This window comes from Rana temporaria, chromosome 4 (genome assembly GCF_905171775.1).
Source record: "Rana temporaria chromosome 4, aRanTem1.1, whole genome shotgun sequence".
NCBI lineage: Eukaryota > Metazoa > Chordata > Amphibia > Anura > Ranidae > Rana > Rana temporaria.
The window spans coordinates 55,154,995-55,174,663 of NC_053492.1; the positions used below are offsets into that span (position 1 = coordinate 55,154,995).

The 19,669-nt window shown below is 46.9% G+C and overlaps 1 non-coding gene and 1 pseudogene across 1 annotated transcript; both read left to right on the forward strand.

Annotated features, from left to right (window-relative positions):
* Window positions 1-13,521: 13,521 nt before the first annotated feature.
* Window positions 13,522-13,708, forward strand: LOC120938676. Its single transcript, XR_005749199.1, has one exon. It is a non-coding gene; the product is annotated as a U2 spliceosomal RNA (small nuclear RNA).
* A 5,414-nt stretch (window positions 13,709-19,122) lies between these two features.
* On the forward strand, window positions 19,123-19,336 carry LOC120938600 (annotated as a pseudogene).
* Window positions 19,337-19,669: the final 333 nt, after the last annotated feature.

Sequence of the window (19,669 nt, forward strand, 5' to 3'; positions counted from 1 at the left end):
TCGAAATTCGCAATCATTTTCGCATTCCGCAATAGCGAAAAAATCGCAATTTTTTTTTTCAATTTGGCAACATAAAAGGATCGCCTCAGCTTAGCTACTCGGCCCAGGGTCTCTAATCATGACCAGCAATGCTTTTAAGACGTCGATAGGATGTGATCTGTTTTAAAAATCAAATTGAAAAAATTGCGAATATTCGGAATGCGAATATATCACCGCGAAATTCGAAATATAGCGCGATTTTCTCGAAAAAATATGCTATATTCGAGTCGAATATTCGCAATGCGAATATTCGTGAGCAACACTAATGAGCAGCTGTGCAGGGAATACCAATTAGCCCCATGGGGCTTCTATCAGTATCTCCAGCTCCGACATGCCCTACAGAAACAACAACAAACACGATCACTGATGAAACATCGCCGTCTCCTTTGATGACGATGGTTCTGCAAGCAGAAGCTCGAGAGGACTGATAACCAAAATATACGAGGGACTGTTAGCAACAATTCAGAACCATGCCTCCCTTAGAAGACGCAGAAGATATCGGGGAAGTAGACAAAGACCAGTGGGAGAGGGTGCTTGAATCTGTCCCGGTGGTATCCGTCTCTGCATCACACAAACTGTCGCAACTTTTATACTACACAGGGGCTATAGAACTGCGCCACAACTACATAGATGGGGAAGAAGGGACACCCCTATGTGCCCAAAAAGTAAGACCCAGCAGGCGGATTTCATACATTTGATTTGGAGATGCCCAAAGCTTCATTAGGTACTGGGAGGAAGTATCTCAGTGTAATACTAGAGTGGCACAAGTACAGTTCATTTGGATGCCCCTAGTATATCTGCTAGGGGGTCATTGACCTGGGAGAGTACACAAAAGGAAAGTATAATATGATAACAAGACTGCTGTACTTAGCAAGAAAACTCATAGCACGTTATTGGATGTCCCCACGAGAAACAATGGATTGTGTATGTCAACTCCCTGTTGGGTAGAGAACCCCCTGCCTACAAACGAAGGAAAGCAGAGGGCAAATTTGAGGAGATTTGGTATTCCTGGTTGAGAGACGTAAAGGTCGCATCACCAAAACTGGTGTTGGATAGACTATCTATGTAGTGTGCAGAGGACAGGGGGGGAGGGGGTGGGATATAGAAATATAGTGACGTACATTGGAATCTTATAGGAATATAAAAATGTTGTATAATGTATGTCATTTATTTAAATTGTAATGGATGCCGAATAGGCATATATATGTATGAATAAGAAAGATAAAATAAAGTGGATTAAAAAAACAACAACAACGTATATAGGGGAGGCAGGGCCACCCGTCACGTGACCCCGCACCCTCTGACGTACCCTCTGGTACGTCACTGGGTAAGCCCAGTCTTTCCCTCTTCCTGGGCTTCCCCAGTGACGCAGCAGAGGGTGTGGGGTCACGTGACGGGTGGCCCTGCCTCCCCTATATAAGTAGTGTCACAGCTTCAGCGCGTCATTCGCTGGGCTGTGTCCAGCGGTGAGAGGAGGTCCGGCGATGCTGCGCTCTGGATGGATGGATCTTCTCATCGCTGGAGATCACCCGTCGCTGAAAAAAAAAAAAAAGAGAAGCCACCGCAGCGACTTCAACATCTTAGAATGCGCCCTGATCAACACAAGATCTGCAGTCAAACACAGAAAGGAAATCCATGACTTCATCGTCCCAACACAATACAGACTGCCTCTTTATCACAGAAAGTTGGCTAACACCCGTCTGTAACCCATCTTAGCAGATTTGGTGCCGAAAATTATCGCATCCTAACCGAACATAGAACAGGACAAAGAGGAGGAGGCCCTTGCAGTGATCTACAAATCCCACCTTGCTCTCACCAAACCTACTCTACAGAACTCTCTGCCCTTTATGGAAACTCTGACCCTGCAGCTTCAAACTACCCAGAGGAAACCGTCCACATACTACTATGCTACAGACCGCCCGGACCAAAACGCATCTCCTCACACCCTTCTCCGAATTCCTCTCGACGCACACTCTGAAAACCAAAAACCTGTTGCTACTTGGGGATTTCAACCTCTGGGCTAACTCAACTCAGGATCCCATCGCTACCGCTGCATCGACCAACTGGAAGAACGGGGTCTGCAGCAACTGATAAAGACTTCAACACATACATCAGGTCACACTTTGGCTCTCATCTTCATACAAAACGTGAATGTCAACACTATGGACAATAGACCTTTACCATGGACGGACCACCACGCCATCAAATTCATATTAACCACCGATACCGTCCTTCAAAAACCCAAACTCCCAACAACTATACACTGGGCAAGATCAAAGAGAACATTACACTCTGAGCTCTTCAAAATCACACTAGCAACTAAAATAGACGTACCAAATCCGAACCACTCAACGGAGCAAACTCTCAACGCTTTAAACAAAGCACTACTACAAACAGCAGATACAGTCCGCTCCAAAACGCAGAGCTCTCACACCGAAAAAAAACTCAGGCTGGTTTAATGACTTTCTCACTCTACTGACACAGGAACGCAGAAGAGCTGAAGGAGCCTGGAGGAGGAACCCATCAAAAGAAAACCTCACAAAGTACAAAACCTCACCAAAAATTACCACAAAGCAATCTTTAAAAGCCAAAAAAGACCATTTCGCAAACACCATCTCCCAACGCCATAAAACCATCCACGGGAACTTTTTAAACTAGTCTCTAAGGGCTATGAACCCCTCCTGTTTGGAGCCCCCTGCAAGTGAGACACAAGAATTCTGCAACGAACTATCAGACTTTTTTATCGACAAAATTGAAAAGATTCGGGCAACAGTTCAACAGAAAAAAAACATAAACCCCACTCAGATACAGCAAGAAGAAGAAATCAACAAAACTTCGATGAATTTCGAGCTGAATCCCCAATTACCATCGACACCACAAAAAACATCATCAGAAGCCTCCGAGACAACACATCCCCAAACGACATCATCCCCGACAAAACTCTTGAAAGAATGCACGGACATCTTGGCACCCCACCTAACGCACATCATAAACCAATCATTCAGGAAGGGATGGTTCCGGACAACCTCAAACAAGGCTAATAAAACCTCTCTTAAAGAAGCCCAACCTCGATCCGAAAGACCCTAACCAGCGCAGACCGGTAACCAAGCCTGAACACGATCTCCAAGATCATGGAGAAAGCAGTAGTGCAACAGCTCCAGCCCCACCTGGACGACCACAAACTCCTAGATCCTCTACAATCAGGTTTTCGCCCAGGCCACGGCACAGAAACGGCTCTTCTCAAGATAAGGGATGACGCCCTTGAAGCAGCAGATGACGGAGAATCCTGTCTCCTAGTGCTGCTGGATCTTAGTGCAGCCTTCGACACAGTAGATCACAACATATTGCTCACGCGACTCAAAGAAGTAGCAGGAGTCTCTGACGCAGCCCTACCGTGGTTCGCATCTTTCCTGGAAAATCGTACCCAGACCGTGAAACTTGGAGATTCACATCAGAAACACGGACCATCACATGCGGAGTCCCGCAAGGATCACCCCTCTCACCTCTACTCTTCAACATCTACATCCGCCCGCTCCTCAAAATCATCAGCAGACAGGACCCTGCGTTACCACTCCTATGCGGACGACACGCAGCTTTACCTTCGAATCACCAACAAAAAGACCAATTTCTTGAACTTGGAAAGTGCCTCACACTGATCGACATTGGATGACCGATAGCTCCCTCAAACTTAACGGATCGAAAACAGAACTACTCATCCTTCACGCAAAATAAAAAAATCCATTGCTAGGACCACATGGACACCACCCACCATCCTCGGACAAAACCATCGCACCAAGCAAAAAAAATCAAAAGTCTCGGAGTCATCTTCGACTCAGACATGACGATGGATGCACAAATAGGATTCAGTCCGTCAGCAGCTCTCATCATCTGCTCCGCATGCTACGTAGACTCATCCCCTTTATCCCGAAAGAGACACGGCAGTAGTTGTCGGAACAATCATCAACTCACGACTCGACTACGCAAACTCCCTCTCCTTAGGGCTACCAAAATACCAGATGGCGCGTCTACAAGTCGTCCAGAACACGGCAGCCAGACTGGTAACAGGTAAAAAGCCGTGGGAATCAGTCGCTCCCAGTCTTGAGGTCCCTCCACTGGCTGTCCGTACAGGACAGGGTGACGTTCAAGACGCTCTGCCTCACCCACAAATGTTCACAGGGAAAAGCTCCTCAATACTTATGCGAGAAAATAAAACCGTACGTCACCAAGCGCATGCTTCGGTTCAACCAACCAAAACCTTCTCCAAATTCCTATATCCCGTTACAAATCGAAAGGAGAACGAAGATTCTCGGTCCAAGGACCACGGGCTCTGGAATGCTCTACCCACGACCATCCGCTTGGAAGAAAACCATCGGGCATCAGGAAAAAGCTAAAGACCCACCTCTTCTGAAAGATCTGTACTACTCTGGATGACAAGCGCCTTGAGGCGATTAAGTTCGCATTTGCTGCGCTATACAAGTTACTCACTCACTCACTCACAGACAACGTTGGAGCCGGGAAAGTGTGGATTATCACCGCTGAGGTTTTTTTTTTCTTTTTTTTTTTTATTAATAAAGGGACTTTATTCTTCGGGGTGTGTGTGTGGTTTTTTTTACAAGAAATTACACTTCCTTCGTGAAATGGTAGGGGTACAGTGTACCCCATTACCATTTCACACAGGGGAGGGGTCAGGATCTGGGGGTCCCCTTTGTAAAAGGGGGGTCTTCCAGATTCTGATTAGCCTCTCGCCGCCATACCCCCAAAACCAGCCGGGCAAGGGTTGTGGGGATGAGACCCTTTACCCCATCAACATGGGGACAAGGTGCATTGGGGGCACCCCAAAGCACCCTCCCAATGTTGAGGGCATGTGGCCTGGTGCGGTTCAGGAGAGGGGGGGGGCCGCACTCTGTCCCCCCTCTTTTCTGCGGCCGGCCAGGTCAACGTGCTCGGATAACGGGTCTGGTTATGGATACTTAGGGGGAACCGCACGTCTTTTTTTTTTAAATTGACGGCGGGGTTCCCCTTAATATCCTTACCAGACCTAAAGGGTCTGGTTATTGAATTTGCGGGGGACCTCCGCGCATTTTTTTTTCTAAAAGTCCGTGTTCCATTGACTACAATAGATGGCCGCTTGAGTCTGGAGCTCCGCAGCGCCCTGGCATAACGGCACACACAGCACCGACTTGCGGCCGGTGAGAAGCCGCTGGACCGCTCCATAAGCTGGGGGAACAGCTGGGGACCCTAATCATACTCAGAGGGCTCGTCCCTATGGGATCTAAGGCCGCGATTCAGCCCATTTTCGGAGCCGTTCTTATCCAAGATGGCAGCCGCGGCTCCCTCAGGTACAGCCATGGAGGAGGGAGACTCAGAGACCTCTGCGCTCGATCCCCCCCAGACACCTCCGGGACACGCCGTGAGTACCCTGCATGTCGCTGCTCCCTCTCCAGCATCCACAGAATCCCTCCTCAGCCACACTATAGAGGATTATATGCTATCCCCCCTGAGGCATACTGAGGCCTACCAGGCCTCCACATACCTCCCTGTACAGGGCAACTCAGATTCCCTCATCAACACAGCGGACCTCTTTAACAGGCTGTCTGAATTGCTTGACAGAGGGCTAACCACTGTTGCTGCTCGAATTACAGGGGACATTAAGTCTGATTTTCAACACCTTTGGTGACCGTATAGAAGCCATAGAAAACAAGCTTGAAACAACTGTGGCCAGGACCATCAAAATTCTGACCACATCCATATTGTACAGGAACAACTTGATATTGCCCTGAATAAGATCGACGACCTTGAAAAACGATCGAGAAGGTACAACTTCAGGTTAAGGGGGCTCCGGAGTCTGTCACGGATGTCACAGCAGCAGTCCAGGATTCATTAAAGACTTTATTCCTGACATTCCCCCACATAAATTGGAACTAGGCAGAGCTCACCGGGCCCTGGGTCCCCCGAGAAACGATGGCGCCCCTAAAGATATGGTGGTGACGCCCCCATTTCTATTCGGTGAAGGAGGAGATCATCAAAAGATCACGCAAGCAAGAACCTCTCCTTTGCCAGAACCATCCGATCCAAATCTTTGCCGACATTTCCACCTTCAACCATACAGCGGCAGCGGTCACTGAAACCCTGCTGACGGTTCTCTCACAATGAAGGAGATTAAAATATTGGTGGTTCATTCCCATTCGCTCTCAAGTTCACCTTCAAATCCAAGACCATACTCATTCCTCTGACCTTCAGGAAGGAGAGAGACTGCTCATGGGACTGAGATTTGATTACACTGGGCCCGCCACAGTCACCACCGAACCCCAACTCAGGAGCCACGAACGGTCAAACACCTTCCAGCCCCGTCTCGCCGGTGTGGACCAAATCCAACTTCAAGCGATCCAAGGACGGCAGACCCCCCCTGATGCAGAACTTGTCCTATACGGTTGCTCCCCTTTTCTTTATATTTTTCTCTCTTTGCCCAAATCTGAACAGACTTTGGACACTTTTCCGTGATCCGTGTTCTTATCCACTACGTCCCCTGAAGGAGGGAAAACATTCCTTCCCCCTTTTTTTTGGGGGGGGGGGGGTTGCCTCTGTTGTCAATGGTAGCCTTGACATGTACTGTATATGTTACACCCAGTTTGCTTAGTGCATTGCAAGTAGACCTCGTTCCAGGACTGTTATCCCTGAGGCTAAGTTCAAAAGCTAGTAAGCCTCACGTCATCACAGGGAATTCCCCTCTTGATGAGCCCACGGTCCAGGGAACCGCACCCAGTGCCCCTCCAGTTCCTCCATACCCCCATCCCCCACCCCTGCATCTGTATAACTTTTAATTCTAGATTCCGGTACGCAATCCTCCATCTTCCCCGTGCCTCCCTCTCACGTATCTAAGCTAGTCCAGTTTAGCCTTTGGAATGCATTATACCTGTTGTTAGTCGGACTCTAAGTTTTTCAATGCTTTTGTATAATAATACAGTTTGTTGTGCCTAGGCTGGGGTGCTCTGTTCTTGTGCCCCACCTACCCAATTGGCTCTGGATTTCCCGAGCCCATTCGGTAGGACCTCGGTCTCCATAGCGGAGACTGATTCCATTATTTGTTGTGTGGACAGAATGTTAGTACGCTGCTTCTGTCCCTTAGAATCCCTAGAGGATTATTTTCCCTTTCTCTTGTCTTCTCCTTCTCCTTTCTTTCTCTAACCTCTTTTCTTTTTCTCCCCTCTTTGCCGGCCTTCGGGATCCATCCACTGGGACAGCCTCTGACGGGGTACGGAGATTTCGCTGGAACGGGTACCGGAAGAGACTCAAGGACATCTCTGGGGTAGGTGATGGGTTTGTCGACGGAGGGCCTTTTACCCTATGATTGATGGCCGACACGCCCTCTCCTCCCCTGCGGGTTGCCTCCCACAACACGCAGGGGATAAACTCCCCCGGTTAAACGCCGGAAAATTTTACAATTTATGCACACCCAAAAGGTTGATGTAGTCCTACTCCAGGAAACTCACTTTCCAGGGCGGTATAATCCTTCTTTCCTGCATGAAAAATTTCCGATGTTTTTCCTCGCCAACGCTGAGGACAAAACTAGGGGAGTGGCGATCCTGATATCTAAAAAACTGCAAATTCAAGCCGCAACTAGAACACAGGGACCCAGAGGGCAGATACATTCTTATACAGGGGCACTATAGATGACCATATCTACTCAATCATATCGTATTATGCACCTAATCGGGGACAGGCTACGTTTTTTTCAGATGATGCTCAGGACACTAGGTCCCATGTTGAGTGGGACAGTCATTTATGGGGGGGGACTCAAATACAGCCCTAGACCAAGGTTTGGACAAAGCCAGGCCCCCAGGATCCCAGCTAATCCGCCCACCCAAGAGGAGCCTTAAAATAGCTAAGCTGATTCACCAATATGGCCTTGTTGACGCCTGGAGGAGAACTTAACCCTAATACACGTGACTATACACACTTCTCACACCCGCACCAATCATTTGCTAGGATTGACCACATATTTATCTCTGCAGCTAAAACCCCAGACCTACTCAAATCCTCTATAAGAGACACGGTATGGTCTGACCATTCCATAGTCCTCCTATCCCTTAGAAGAAGTTCACACCGCCCAAACCTTCTACAGTGGAAACTAAACAAATCCTTGCTCAGTGACCCAATGAGGGTAGCTGAAATTGAGAAAGCTATCCAAGAATACTTCCCTCTTAATGCAACTGCGGAGGTCTCCGCGGAGACCCTGTGGGCTGCTCACAAGGCCACGATCCGCGGCACGTTGATTCAAATTTCTTCTCGGGTGAAAAAGGAACACTCACTTGACATAGTAAAGCTAGAAAATGAATTTGATCACTTAAGCCGTCTACATAAACAAGACCCTAGACTGGTCGCCACGGCCGCATGGACGCAGCACGCTTATCTCTTAACCTAGCCCCTTACGTCACAAGCTGAAAAGCATATCCGCTGGAGCGGAGCTAAGTTTTACCACCAATGGGATAAAATGGGCCACATGCTTGCAGCCAAACTGACCCCCTCACCAGACAGCGATTCTTACCTAAAATAAGGGTGTCGGGCAATCAACACACCTTGAACCCGAAACCGCATTATGGAAACCTTCCATAGCTTTTACGAGAAGCTTTATAGCGGGGATAGTGAGGACAGGGAGCTCCACGTGAACTCTCTGCTGAACTCACTCCCAATCCCACAATTAGACGCCAAACACCATGACATCCTAGAATCCCCTATTACTGAAGAGGAAGTGCTGAATATCATCAAAAACCTAAAGAGGGGATCAGCCCCAGGACCGGACGGATTCTCTGTACCGTATTATAAGTCGTTTGCACAGACTCTGGCACTACCCCCTTACGAAATTCTTTAATGGTATGACCAAAGGAGAACCCTTAGACAGAACCCTAAATTTGGCTTACATATCTGTTATCCCTAAGCCATATAAGGACCAGGGGGAGGTAGGAAATTACAGACCCATATCACTTATAAATAATGACATGAAAATTCTAACCAAGATTTTAGCAGACCGCATAGCCTGCCTTAACAGCTTATATATTCACAAAGACCAAGTGGGATTTATCCCAGGCAGGCAGGGCCCAGACCAAATCCGTAGGGCGATTGATATAATTTTGATACTTCAATCGGGATGGGCGCAGGATTCACGACAGGAGGGGCTGCTCCTCTCACTCGATCTCCAAAAGTCTTTGATTCGGTCTCCTGGCCATACCTATTTAACATTCTACAAAGATGGGGCTTTGGTCAGAGATTCATGGGCTTAATGTCAGCGCTTTATTCACACCCGGAAGCACGAGTAAGGTTGCAGGGCTTCTATTCGGACACCATCAAAATAGCTAGGGGGACCAGACAAGGGTTGTCCCCTATCGCCCCTTATTTTTGCCATAGCAATAGAAACCTTGGCAATCGCCATCCGGACAAATCCTGATATACAAGGGGTTTTCCTGCGGTACACGCGTGCACAAATGCGCTCTGTTTGCTGATGACCTGCTGCTTCTCGTAACTTCACCGACGACCTCCCTTCCAAACATCTGTAAGCTATTAAATCAATTTTCCAGAGCCTCGGGCCTAACAGTTAATATTAACAAATCCCAAATCTTGAATGTGAATGTCCCCCCACGATCGCTGACCATCTCAAAAGCTCCTTTCAATCCAAATGGAGCGACACCAATATTCGATATCTAGGAGTAGATCTCACCCCGAGGGTGAGAACTTTTATACTCAGCCAATTTTCCCCCCATGTATGAGAAACTTAGCAAGGATCTTAAGGGTTGGGGCGCTCCACAAATTATCCTGGCTAGGGAGACTGCACGCTGCGAAAATGACACTACTTCCCAAACTGCTTTACCTATTTTGGGCATTGCCAATCCTGATTAGAAAAGACCACTTGCGGTCATTCCAAAGCAAACTGGTACAATTTATTTGGGGTAACTCAGGTCATCGCTTATCGAGAAAAGTACTTTACAGACCTAGAAGGCAGGGGGGTTTGGGTGCTCTGAACCTCCTGTGGTATTATCAAGCGGCTAGACTGGCACAGCTTTCAATTATCTACACACGCATGGAAAAGCCAGATTGGGTGCAGATAGAGAGGCAAGCAGTTCCTACGCACACTTTAAACTTTCTCCTCTGGTGCCCGGTAAAGGATCGCCCCCCTATTTTGTCCCCTGTGTTATCTACCTCCATCGCTCTTTGGGATACCTTGAAGAGACACCGGTCTCTGACGTCAGCCATGTCTCCTCTAGCACATATTTTTCACAATCCTGACTTCCCACCTGGTATGAATATCAAAGCCTTTCGATGGTGGTTGGATAAGGGATTATACCGCATTGGACACTTTCTGACCCCCCGGGGCCCACTCACTCAGTTTCTGTCAGAGCAAGCTGGAGATGCCTGACTCCGAAAGATTTCGATTCTTACAAATATCCCATTTCCTACATGCGCATTGCATAACAAGCCATTACCCCCATCCGCGACACTCTATGAACAATGTGCGGCCAAGCCACTGAGCAGAGGGGGGGGCATTTCTGTGATTTGCCTGTCACTGGCCTCAGATGATTCTAAGCTCCTGTACATGTTGGCCTGGGAAAGAGAGACTCAGATCAGTTGGAGCGTAGACACTTGGCATAGAAACGTCTTTAGGTCTTATGACAAGATACGTATTGTAGGCTTGATTGAAGCAAATCTTAAATTGCTTACCAGATGGTACCTGGTTCCAGCGAGGTTAGCCAAGATGTTCCCTTCCTCCTCGCCTCTCTGCTTTCGAGGGTGCAACATGTACGGTTCAATGGTTCACACTTGGTGGGAGTGCCCGAACATTAGAGGGTTATGGAATAAAATATTCTATATGATACGCAAGGTGACAGGCTGTCAAATTCCAAAAGATCCATCCATTGCATTACTTAATGACAGGATACCCAAAGTCTCCAAAGCTGTCCAATCTCTACTATTCTTCATCTTTCTCGGTACCAAATTAACCATTGCGAAAGCATGGAAACAGAATAGAGTCTCATTCTTAGCGGCCAAAAGCAAAATCGACTGGATTATGGCCCAAGAAAAAATGGTAAGCTCCTTGACAGACACTGTGGCACAATTTGAATCCATTTGGGAACCATGGGCCACTTATGTGGGTGCCCCCAGATGATCTTGGGTCATTGCTCTATGGTGAGTGTGGATCCTGGGGGCTGGCAGGATGGGGAATCTTTACCTCTTCACTCCTCTCTCTCTCTCTCTCTCTCTTTCTTCTCCTCCTATTTCCTACTTTGCTTTCCTTCCTCTCTCTTCACTTCTTTTCGGAGCTTTCGGTTCTGTGGGATCTATAAAGAGCTCAAGGAATGTTTCCGCTGAGGTCTAGTACGTGACATCCTGAAAACATTCAAGGCTAGACTAACCATTTGCTCTCCTGACTCACCGGTGAGAGTTTAATATCCAGTCTGTGCAATTCACTTCTTTCTTGTTGTACTGACTGGGTGACATACAATATGTTTTTAATACAAACTTCTGAACTCACTCAGGAAATTTTTGTTTCCCCGCTTTGGGTTACTGCTAAGACTTCATATTCCTTGACTTATTGTTATGTGGTCATAATGATCTCCACATTTATTGTATGGTTTATTGTTTTCTCTGATAATATACAATAAACATATTGAAAGAAAAAAAAAATTTGGAGATGATAAATCAGAATTTTTTTGGAATTTTGAGATATGGAACAGATTAGTTTGAAAATGTAAAAGATAGTTTCCACAATGATGGTATATTTTAAGACTTGAGTTGGAAAGGCTGAAGACTTGAGACTAAAGATCTCATTCACAGGAGGACATTGACGGTGCCTGGTGGGTGCTGTTTTGCTTTAAGGACGCTGTATGGTGTGCCAGAAAGCGCCTCATCCACCAGCGGGAGAGGATATCCATCGAGGACTGTCGCAGACCTACCTTCAGTCTGCTCAGAGACTATCACCTGATGGACTCTACGGAGGAAGAGGACGTCTGAAGATTTCCCCTTCCCCCCTCTCCCCCCACATGTGTATATCCACTAGCAGTTCAATAAAGCTTCGGGCCTGTGAACTCTTTCCTCCCTCCCCTACCCCACCTCCTCCTACCCTCCCCCATCACATCTGTTGTCCAGTTGAACACTATTTCGACAGTAAAATGACTTAAAATATTACATGTTTTTTGAAGTACTGATTTAAGGGTTAATGCAGCGTCATGCATGATATGATGTTTCAGGGTAGATTACTCTGAGCAACACATCAGGAATCATACCGCAGAATGAATGAACAAATTTAATTTATTTGTACGCTTGGAACTGTATTGTTATGCTCTGCGTCGCAGTACAGAGTGGAATGTACCCTATTGAAGTATTTGTTTTTTGTATATTTTCTTTGAAAAAAAAGTATACATTTTCAATCAAAAATCTGTTCTTATCAGTGGCCAGTAGGTGGCGTTATGCTGACCGTCCCTAGTACTCTGCAAGGGGGAAAGGGATGGCTGTCGGCAGATGCTAAGTCTGCAGGCGTGGAGGTGGAAGCCTTCTGATTTGGACAGAGAGGCATGAGGTCGAAGCTGGAGGGCTGGGCCTCTGGCCTGGATTTGGTGGTGCCTGCCCCAGTCAGTTGTTCAGGAGAGAACTCTTGCTCCTCCTTTCACCGGGAGGAGCTGTTAGTATTTCCCAAATGTGATTAGGTGGGAGGGATGGGGGTTGTGGGTAGTAGCCTGCTTAGGTGGGCTCTCCTCCTACCTTCCTTGCTGGGAAGGGTGCTGCCGGTCCGGACCGGGGGTCAGGGACCAATGAAAAGCCTGTGGAGATAGTGCCCCTGGAGTGGCAGTCCAGGGGTGCCATACATTGCACAAGTGTTGAGGGGCACTCATCGTGTGGCACCTTAGGTCACTGATCTCCACATACACCTTATTGACACCTGCCTCTAGGGCTGAGCCGTTTGGCTAGGACCAGGGGAATTTTTGTTTCCTGGCCGGAAGGGCCGGCCATCGTGTTGCACGTTGGCCACTTTCCACTCACCTCTCCCACCTTCCTTCCCCCCCCCCCCACTTTCTTTTTTATTTTACCCCCTTGTTTGTCACATTTTTGTCTTTTTTTTGTTGGTGCACAGCACTTTTATGTGTGAGTAGGGTGCAGGTCCTCGGGCCGGCTCTGAAAGTCTTGGGAGTGGGTGGACATGGGCTTCTGGCTTAGTTCGCCTGCTCTCATGGGGTCTCCCTTCGGGGGAGCCCCACCAAGCAGGGTTCTGTTTCGGCAGTCCCTCAAAGGATTTTGGGTCCATGTGGCTTTGGCTACTTGGACCACAGTTTACTCTTTTCCCTGCCAGGAGCCTAACGCCCCGGGGGATCAGAGCTGGGTCCTTCTTGGAGGACCAATTGACGCAGCACCCTTCACAGTTTTTTTGTTGCACCTCTTTATGTGTGTGCACATTTTTCCTGCACCGGGTGGAGTTTTTGGGTTGTGTTATGCACGCCACAGGCTTTTCAATAGAAAAAAATCTGTTTTTATCAGTTTAATATCTGATACGTTCTCTATCTGGGGACCATATATTAAATGGATTTTTAGAACAGGGAGATGGAAGAAGAGCTTGCTCTGTCCTCTCTCACGCAGTGTCAAAAACCAGAATTGAATGGAAAATCATCCAGCTTGCCTTGCTCCCAATGTTTGTTGCTTAACCTCCTCCTTGCAATAAACTGGCATTTAACCCTTGTGTCTTTGTCTTCATTGCTTCTTGTCACTTTTTTGGGGGAAGGAAGGGTTTTTGCTGCTCGCCAAATGACAATCTATGAAGTTAGCTATTCAGGAACACCTAGATTTAGTCAGTGCACAAATTTCGACAAGACAGCTAGTGTTCTACTCCTCGCTCTCCTAAGGCCCAAAATGAAGCCTTCAATAGGAGTGACCACCCTGTCAAACTAGGGGGCTGAATTTGCTCTATTGCTGCTGCAGCAGCTAGCTTGAAAGTGCAAATGATTTCCCTCATTAAACATGCATGAGGAGCACCTAAATCTGTGCAATTCTTGCTTTGGGATGACTAAATGTCAGAATGGGCTCCAGCAGTGTTGGGCAGGTGTCAGAAAAGTGTGGATTGGCCAGTAGACAGGGGATTAGGCCTGTAGACCAGCGACACCCGTCTGTTTGTGGATTCACACCCCTGGACAGCCTAGACTGGGGGGGAAGGGCGAGTGCTGGGCACAGGCAAACCAGCAACTCTCAGCGAGCCCTCCGGTAAGGCCGGGAAGCCGCTCGCTCGGAACAGAGAATAATTGGGTTATCGCTTCTCGGCCTTTTGGCTGAGATCAAGTGTAGTCTTTTACATTCGTGTTTCAGTCAAGAGGTGTCCGGGGTACCCGAAGGTCGGCCTTGGGGGGAGCGTCCCTTTTCAGAGGGCCCCCCCTTGCTGCTATTGGCCCTAGGATTAGTCCCCCGGACAACGAGTTGCGATCGCCCTTTTGAAGGCATTCTCTTGTGCTTTGCAGCTACAAAATGGCGGCCTGAGGAATTTGAGATTCGCTCGGTTTCCTGGTGAGGTCAGGTTTCGAGAAGGACCTAAACTGGAGAACCGTGGTCGTTGATCTTCTGATGGGTGCACTAGGCCCTGCGGTAAGAGACATATTAAAGACGCTGATTCGGGAAATCTTGCAGACATAATATGTTACTTTTGCTTCAACTGAGGTTGCCTGGAATACATATGAAAGATTCAAGTTGGTGGAAGAGAGTGACGTCGGGAGGAAGTTTAGAGTCCAGCCATTATTTATGCAAGAGGATAAAGTAATAACCATACATCTGTACAATCCCTTCGCCGACGTCAATCTGGCAAGAGCCAAGGTATTTAACAACTTTAAAATCTGGTCCGGAAGTACAGGTTTTTTGGAACCTTTAAATCTGATCCCGGTTGTTTGGGTGGGGTTAAAAGACCCCCTGCGGTCTTTACAATTGGAGGAGAAAGGGGGTTCCTGTTCAACACGGTCAGCCAAGGTATTGCAGGAAATATATGTTGTATGGGCATGTCAGCTGTGAATGTGACCAGGAGTTGAATTGCCGGTTTTGTGGGAAAGGAGGTCATGAGGCGCGGAACTGCAAGGAGGGAAGAGTGTGTGACATTTGCAAACAGCCTGCACATATGGCAAAGCAGTGTGGGAAATACCAGACGGCCAGGAAAGAGTGACTGTCTACTGTGCTACCTGGACCGAAGTACCCAGGCAGCAGAGGCCGCAAGGTGGTGCAAAGGGGGGGCACTGCTGATACACAAGCGGAGATTTGGATCCTTCTGGTGGAACAGGTGAGCAGGAGGTGGATAGGAGGGGAGGTGATGTTGCCCCTCCCAGAGAAGAAGGGTGAATCAGGAAGGTTTTGCATGCGGCATAGATGAGCGTTGCATGTCAGCGCAGCTGTTCGGTAGTTTGTCGGACAGCGACTCAGAGGAAAGTGACATGGACAGTGTCAGTAGCATCGAATGTGGTCAGAGGATGGAGGAGTCTCCTGATGCTCCTGAGTTATCAGACACTTCTGCCAGTAAGAGGGCCAGGGCGGATTTGCCTTGGACTGGTGGGGTGGTGTCTGGGAATGGGGATTCCGAGGAGGAATCTGCCAGCTCTCCGGTTCCCCGGAGGATATTGAAGCCCGAAGCGAATGAGGCAGAGATGGACTTTTAAGAACTTGATTATGGCTATGTCCTTTATTTTCTTTATGATGGCTCTGGTAGTAGGGTTTGTTAATGTGAGGAGCATTTCTGCAAAAGTGAGGAGGGTGGCGGTTTTTGAGAAAAAAACAATCATAATGTGGATGTCTTGTGTTTACAAGAATGTGGGATAATGAATGATCCTTCGGCTGATTGGTCATGCGGCCCTTCCGTGTGGGCGTTGGAGTGGTGGTTAAAAACCGAAATGTGAAAATTGTGGCGCATGAGGTGTTGGTCCCTGGAAGGTTACAGGTGGTGACGCTCGATTTTTTGGGCCAGCAAGTGAGAGTGATAAATTGCTATGCTCCAGCTGAGAAAAAGGAAAGAGTGAGTTTTTTTAAAACATTGAAAGTATACTTACCAGGGAGGGTTCCCACAGTCCTGGTGGGTGACTTCAATTGTGTAAGAAGGAATGAAGACCGGCAGGGGACTGGTGGTGATGGTGGGATGGATATTACAGACTTCTAAATGACATGATAAATGACTTTAACATGCATGAGGTGGAGGGGAGGAATTTAACTTTCACTTACCTGTCTGATAGAGGGACGGTGAGGTCTCGTATTGATTTTATTTTCTTATCCCAGTTTTGAAGGGTGAAACCTATAAAGTATCCCCTGTCCCTTTTTCTGACCATTCCTTGTTTTTTTTTTGTTCTTTTAAGTTGGAGGTGGAAGTGGAGGTGGGGAGAGGTACGTGGAAATTGAATGGCCTGCTTTGGCAGGATGGGGAGACTTCTGGGCGTTTTGCCTCCTTCTTCCAGACCCTGGAAAATAGAAAAGAGGGTTTTGATGACCTGTTGGTGTGGTGGGATTGGCTTAAAAACCAAGTGGCTTCTTTTTATAAGAAGGTGGGGGCGGAAAAAGCAAGAGAAAGAAGGGAGGCAGGGAGGAGGTTGCTGGAGAGTATACATTTCCTGTATCAGTGTAAGAGGTTGGGAATGGAAGTGGAAGAAGAACTGAAGGAAGCGCAGGAGAAGAGGAGGAAAATGGAAAAGGGATCGTTTTTCAAGCGAAAGTCCAGACGATGGAGGAAGACGAGAAGTGTTTGCGTTTTTTCTTCAAGAAAGCCTTTAGCCCAAAGAAGGTGATGAAGACAATGATGGATGGACAAGACGAAGTAAGAGGGAAAAGAATGAGAGACGTGATAAGGAACTTTTATGCTGACTTGTATGGAGAAGAAGACGTTGCTGCAATAGAGGAAGTGGAGGAGTATTGTGATGTGCTGCCAGGGGTTTTGAGGGAGGAGAAAGGTGCTTTCCTGCCAGAAGAGGTGGGAGAGGAAGAGGTTTTGAAGACTTTAAAGAAGATGGCCAAAAACAAAACTCCAGGAGGGGATGGAATTCCAGTTGAATTCTATATAAAATTTTGAGCAATCCTTAAAGTACATTTTTTAGAAGTGATGAGGTGTTGTATGGCGGAGAAGAGACTGTCGGCCTCTATGAAAGAGGGGGTTATCGTTTTGCTTTACAAAAAGGGGAATGAGAGGGAGGTCAAGAACTGGCGCCCAATCACACTCCTTAATGTGGACTATAAGTCTTTCGCTAAAATTTTAGCCGATAGGATGAAGGAGGTGGTTGGCGGGATTATCGGAAGTTGGCAGACGTGTGCTGTCCCGGGGAGGAGGATTGCTAGCAATCTGGTGCTCCTTAGAGATTTGGCCTTTAATGCGCAGAACAACAACTTGTCGCTTGCTGTCGCAGGGATTGACCTTGAAAAAGCCTATGACAGAGTATCCCATCAATTTATGTTTCAAGTATTAAAAAAGTTGGGTTTTCCTGCAGAATTTGTGGGGATGGTAAAATGCCTGTATACTGAAGTGAGAAGCAAGATTCTGGTCAATGTTTTTTTGGCTGAATCGTTTGAGGTAAAATCTGGGGTAAGACAGGGATGTCTTCTGTCCCCCCTACTTTTTATCTGTGTAATGGAGCCCCTATTACAGCACGTGCAGCAAGATAAGGCCTTTGAAGGTTTTTTTGTCCCGGGTGGAGGGGGGGAAAAACTGAAATCGCTGTGCTATATGGATGACACTGTTTTTCTTTGCAAGTCCCAAAGGGATCTGTCAAGGGTAGAATTACAACTACAGTGGTTTGGGAGTATGGCTGGGATGCGGGTCAATTGGGAGAAAAGTGCTTTTTGCATGCTTAGTGGATTACAGGACTTTAAAGAAACCTGCAAAACCAGATTAATGCAGAGAATTGCCTAAAGAAACTTTCCAAGAAGAAGATGGAGCTATGGAAGTTGCGGCGGCTTACACTGACAGGAAAAACCCTGATTGCAAAAGCAGTTTGTCTCCCTTTACTGCTTTATTTTGGACTAATTTTTCCATTTAACAAAAGATGGATGCATAAATTCACCAGGTTATTGTTTATTTTTTTCTGGGGATCCAAAATGGATAGACTATCCAGAGTTACAGTAATGAAGGAAGAGAGGTTTGGAGGACAGAATTTCCCAAATGTTGAGAGGTTTTTGGGGATGCACTCCTGGTTGCTGCATTTTAAAGTTTTTTCAAGTGGAGGAAGGGCAATGTACTTCATGAGGTATCTGATGGGATGGTTTGTGGTGGGATGGGGTTGGGGGATCCGGAACTTGACGCGACCTGTGGCCCTGGTGTCCCCTCCCTACTACGTTAAACTTAAGAAGTGGTATGACGAACATGGCCTAAAAGATCTGGGGGAGGGTGCAACAAATAAAGCCCTTTTGTGTAGGTGGTTAAGGAAGGAGGAGGTGGTGACAAATATTGCCGACCTTAGGACAAGACAAGCAGAAATGTGTTGGAAAAACCTAAAGACGGAAGGGGTGACTAACAAACAAAAAGAAGTTGTTTGGATGTCCTTTCATGAATGTTTATTAACAATGGTGTTCCTGAAAGCAAGAGATCTGGTCAGAAATGAAAGATGTGTAAGGGAAGGATGTGGCAGTATGGAAACTGTAAGGCACGTCTTTTTCTAATGTGATTTCGTGAAAAATGTATGGGGTAGATTGGTGGGGTTTGTGAAAAATATTTTGGAAGTGAAGGACGTTACACTGGAGTTATGCTTATATGGTTTAGTTGGTGGTGCATCTGATGTGAGGAGGAGAGGGTGGATTCTGTCTGCAATTGTGAAAGAAGTGATCTGGGAGGCAAGATGTGGATACAGGAAAGGAAGTTTTTTGGTGTCTGAAGAAGAATGTGAAAATTGGGTGCTAAGCAAGTTGGACTGTGTTTTGCTGTATGACCGGAAAATGTTGGGAGTGGAGGAGGCAAATGATTTTTGGAATTTTGGGAGGTGAAGGTTGTGATGAGGTGATGGGAAATGTTTTTATTGTTTGTGCTTAATGTTGTTTTTTTAAACTGTTGCGGTTTTATAAAACTACTTACCCGAATGATGATATGAACGCTGCCTGATCCTTTGAAAGTTTGCTTAAAGAAGTCCTGAGTATGTGATTCATGCTGAAGGGAAAGAAAATAAATAAAAAATCTGTTCTTATCAGTTTAATATCTGATACGTCCCCTATCTGGGGACCATATATTAAATGGATTTTTAGAACAGGGAGATGGAAGAAGAGCTTGCTCTGTCCACTCCACGTATCGACCTGGTATTGCAGTACCTCCAGGACCGGTGCACCCCTCTCTTACGCAGTGTCAAAAAATAGATTTAAATGGAAAATCATCCAACTTGTTTGTCTTGTGTCTTTCTTGTTGCTGACAATGTTTCTTGCTTAAACTCGATTCCTTGCAATAAACTGGCATTTAACCCTTGTGTCTTTGTCTTCATTGCTTCTTGTCACTTTCTTGGGGGAAGGAAGAGTTTTTTTTGCTGCTCACCAAATGACACTACTCTATGAAGTTACCTATTCAGTAACACCTAGATTTAATCAGGGCATCCAATTTTTGACAAGTCAACTAGAGTTCTACTCCTCGCTCGCTCTCTCTCCTAAGGCCCAAAATGAAGCCTTCAATAGC